The sequence below is a fragment of the Hyla sarda genome, chromosome 1 (assembly GCF_029499605.1).
Source record: "Hyla sarda isolate aHylSar1 chromosome 1, aHylSar1.hap1, whole genome shotgun sequence".
Classification (NCBI taxonomy): Eukaryota; Metazoa; Chordata; class Amphibia; order Anura; family Hylidae; genus Hyla; species Hyla sarda.
Genome location: NC_079189.1, coordinates 413410612 through 413415381, shown reverse-complemented (window position 1 = coordinate 413415381; position 4770 = coordinate 413410612). Strand labels below are relative to the sequence as shown.

At 38.1% G+C, this 4770-nt stretch overlaps 1 long non-coding RNA gene across 2 annotated transcripts; it reads right to left on the bottom strand.

Moving 5' to 3' along the window:
• Nucleotides 1-341: 341 nt before the first annotated feature.
• LOC130280333 (uncharacterized) lies at nucleotides 342-4274 on the bottom strand. Of its 2 annotated transcripts, none has more exons than XR_008846029.1 (4): nucleotides 4172-4274; nucleotides 3897-3956; nucleotides 2738-2780; nucleotides 342-469 (listed from the first exon to the last, which is right to left on the bottom strand). It is a non-coding gene; the product is annotated as an uncharacterized LOC130280333 (long non-coding RNA). The 2 variants fall into 2 exon arrangements; XR_008846028.1 differs by having other exon boundaries at nucleotides 348-604.
• Nucleotides 4275-4770: the final 496 nt, after the last annotated feature.

Here is a 4770-nt window from a genome sequence, read left to right as displayed (position 1 = left end):
CCTATCCTATGTTTGCTATTGACATATAAGTAACATGTTTACCAATTTTCATGTCAATCTCTTTAGCAGTTTGGAAGTGATGCTGGAACACACACATACACACACGTTGAATTTTATATATATATATATATATATATATATATATATATATATATATATATATATATATAGATTAAATCAACATGGAAAAAGACCACTGTTTTTTCAGGTTTGACCAATAGAAATTCAGTTTTGTAATTTTTTTTAAGTTGTCTTTTGACAAACATATCCTTCTGACATACATGTTTGGCCCATTGAAATATGACACAATATAGCTTTGTTTTGGTAATGTTTTTATTACCCTTCTGCATAATCAGTCTTGTTTATGGTATTCCTTTCAGTAAGTCCAGGGGTGTAATCCTAAAGTGTCATCAGAACTCCAGGAAGAAAACAGGGAGGTAGTCATCACTCCATGAAGCAACGATTTCAGCTTCGGATACAGGTAAAATTGAAAAGTCAGGAGATAGCATGGATGTAATGCTTTTTATGATTGTTACAGATTCTTAGTTGTAAAGGAGGATCTCCAATATAGTTGTGGGCTTCCTACCTATTTTCTTCTATAATCCTTGCAGTGATGGAAATAAATAATGACAATCACTGTATATGCTGTATGTTACATATGTTATAAAAGTAACAGACACTAAGGAAATATAGTATTTTGAGTAATTACTTAATTGAAAAAATCTTTTGAAATGCAAATTATTTTCTTGAACATTGGTTAAGGGCCTTTTCACACGGGCTGACACTACTCAGATAAAGGGTTTCAATCTCACTGATCGATGCTCTTTTGCTGAGTCTTTACAATGCTGAATAGATCATTCAGCCAAGCTGCAAGATCGGTCGCTGGATCGTTCATGCGGCCATTTTAATGCTTCATTATCACTTAAAAACATCCCCTGTTTACACTGGGTGATTTGCAGCAGTTAACAATAATTTTTTGGCCGTACTAAAGATCCACAAGCTCATTCGTTGGCTGATTGATCGATGGCCCTTGTACATGGTGTGATTATCGGAAATGATCAGTCTTAGGAAAAATCATTTTCTTGATAAGTGCAGGAGTGCATCATGACTTATGTTCTGGTGCAGGCAGGCAGTGACATCATCACCACCTGCACTGGAGCCAAGTAGGAAGGATGCAGCTGGGCTGCAAATTACGCAGGAAAAGAAGTATGATTTATTTTATTGTTTTTCTTACATAGGCACAATGGGGGTGGGGGACTGCCTGCCTACTGGACGGAACTTCCTAACCATTGGTGGGAACTGCCAGCCTACTGGGGGGGGGGCTACCTGGCTGTTGGAGGGACTACCTGAATAAGGGGGAGAGCTGCCTGCTTAATGGGGGATCTGCTTGCCTACTGGGGGAAAAATAACTGCCTACTAGAGAGAACTTCCTGCCTACTAGGGGGAACATACCTGCCTACTAGGGAGAATACCTGCCTACTGGGGAGACATACCAGCCTAATGGGATAGTTGTACCTGCCAAATGAGGGGTCTACCAGCCTAATGAGGGATCTACCTACTTATGGACATACCTACCTAATGGGGGAATAACCTAACTGATGTGGGAGACATATCTAAAGAGGAACATATCTACATACTTATTACCCACTTTTACTGTGCAGGGTGCTAAGGGGGCATTTTTGCCATTTGGGGCACTATAGATGGGGAGATTGCATAGAGGTGGGATGCATGTTAAAAAAGGAAGGAGCCTAAGATGTTTTTCTGGCAGACTCTGCAGAAAAGAGTCAAGGCTGGAAGAAGTCATCATGATAGTTTGGAGAAGTAAAAAGAAAGAGAATGACTCTTAGTAGACATTACCTGTGAGATATAACTGCACAGTTATCACTTATATGGTCCCTAGAGCTGGTATTTACTGCTGGATGGTCAAATTATGGGGGAATATTGGTCTTTGTATAATGTGTTTAGTAATAGTTTAGTAATATTATTCAGTCACTATGTAATGGTCTGATAGACACGACACCACTGACTTACAATTGAGTCCATAGGGTTTTGTTGAAGTGAAGTGTTCATTGATATAAGGTAATGAATAGTGCTACATTCAGTGCTGTTCTTCCAGTCACATTATGGAGTTTAAAACAACACAAATGTGAACATAGCCCTATAAATACACATAGTTTCTCTATCTAAATGAAATTTTAGATCAATCTGATTAATAACGCAGCTTGATACTGGAACTGGCATAGTGCGGCTGGTGCAAAGCAACCACTTTCTTTCTCTCCTTCCCATTGAAGCAGACAGGCTCCCTTTCAACACCTGACTAGTGATGTAATGTCCTGAGATGACAACCCTCATTTTGTTTGCTTCTATAAATGAACATTGGGGCAAAGTTCACATAAGAATTGCAAGACCAGCCATCATACACATGTACAGGCACTATATTATGATCTACACTAATTATTCAGCCTCGGTTGAAAAATCCTGGAATACCCCTTTAAGCAATAGAGTAATTTAAGTCTTAACCTAGTAATGATGTAAATTAATTATCTCTGTTACAAATTTGTAATAGGTAAATCTTAAAAATCTCTGTGTAAATTGGTTGTACTGTGTTTGAGATAAACAGATGGGGTTGCACATAAAAACACAAATGTTGTATACACAATACATCCTAAATGAGTGCAAAAACATATGGAGAGCCAAATCTATAGCTCATGCTGCCCTGTGTACTTACGAAATTTACCTTATTAGGGGGATTTCACATGTCAGAATCTTTTCATGCAGATCTGTAACACATACACAGAAAAAACTTGGTGTTACAACTCAATCCTATATAGAAAGTGGTAAAAATCAATTACAAATCCACAACATAATAAGTATGTTCCACTACATACGTGCAGTAAATTTGGTAGCAGTTCTGACCCATGTGGGTCACAGCTATGTTGTTTTATTTATTTATTTATTTTACTAACTGCTGCCTCGCCCGTATAGGTACAGCTTCACAGGTGCCTATATTAAACCCAAAATCTATGCTTGAATTCTGGTTAGGCACAGGGTTTACAGCATTGCCATGGTCTACCTCTTTGATAAGTATGACAAGGATTAAATGCTCCAGTATAAACCTCAATACACTCATAAAAGTATTGGATTATTTAAAAAATATATATATTATAAATCATAATCTCATTCTAGTACATCTAAAAACCACAGCAGCACTTTTGCACTTATAATCTGAACCCCATTCACTCCCATTCTCTTTATCATCTTTGCTCCTTGCTCTTCTTGTGCTCTTTCTTCTACCTCTCCTTAAATACATATATACACTGCTAGATAAAATGGGTGTAGCATATACAAATGAAATTGTAATGACATGTGGGCCCCTCTCACTTCAAATAGCCACTTTGCTGTGTGTATATATTAGGGCAACAGTGTTTATAGGATAAAGGGCTTTTGAACATTATTAGAAGGAGGAGCTGACCTTCACATAAGAAGCCCTAATGGGTCTGTGTTTATTCTAAGTAAAGAGAAATGAGAGTAAATATTTGTCTTAATCTGCGTATACTAGAGATCTTAACCCTTGCAAGTCCTAAGAAGGAAAAAAAACATCAGCAATCTTTATAATGTAATTTTCACCGTAATCTCATTGAGTAATCAAATTTGTTCAAATTAAAATTAATCACTCTAATGATATTGGTCATTTATTATGTTTATTTCTTATGCCTTGTTTCCATTTATGCAGCATACAGTTCTGTGCAAAAGTTTTAGGCAGATATGAAAACAATGCAACAAAGTAAAAATACTTTTAAAAAATAGATGTACTAACAGTTCATTTTTATCAAATCACAAAATGCAAAGTGACTGAGCAGAGGAGAAATGTAAATCAAATCAATATTTGGTATTACCACTCTTTGCCTTCAAAACAGCATCAATTCTTCTAGATACTCCTGTGCAGGGGTCAAGTCCTGGTAAAAAAAAGTGTGGGAACTCACCCAAGATTTCTAATACACCCCAGTTTGCGCAAATAAAAACAAACGAAAATGTCCAAGCTAAAACTTGACATCCTGAACAGTTCCAGGATTCCTATAGGCCACAGGCATACTGTAACAAACCTACTCCACATGTAATCTCCTTACTACAGTGGTGACACACTGTAACAAATCTCCTTCCATGTAATTACCTTACTGGGGTGACATGTGACCTCTCCTCCAGCTCAGCCTCCTCCAAAGCATCACACAGGTCCTTCAGGCACGATATTTCCTCTCCTCCACAGCTAAGTTCCGCCCCCAACATGTGATGGTGACATCATCACAGGTCCTACACCTCCAGCATCTAGTAGTCCGGGCCAGCGGAGAAGACGGGGGAGGTGAGAATAATTCAGAGGTCGGTCCTGCAGGACTAGTGTAACAGGGACGGCGTTCCTCCTCTGGAAAAAGCAAAGGAACACCGTTCCTGTGCGTTCCTGCAGGACCCTACTCCTGTGGGATTTGTGGGAGTATAGTGTGGAGTATGATTTACCAATAATACTGAAGAGGTTATAAGGATCATTATTTTCATATGGAGGTTAAAACACAGTTATGTTCCGGAAGAGTTTTAATGAATAAGAAATATACAAATAGGTCGCAGATATGACAAAAATCAATGTTTAATAGCTGAATATTCCGCAAACTTTTTCACTCATTTTTGCCCCTTTTTCCTCATAAACACTTCAAAGCAGGCACTAACTGAGTCGCCCTAACTATATGGAAGAAATCAGCAATGTGCACCCCAGGGCCTCAA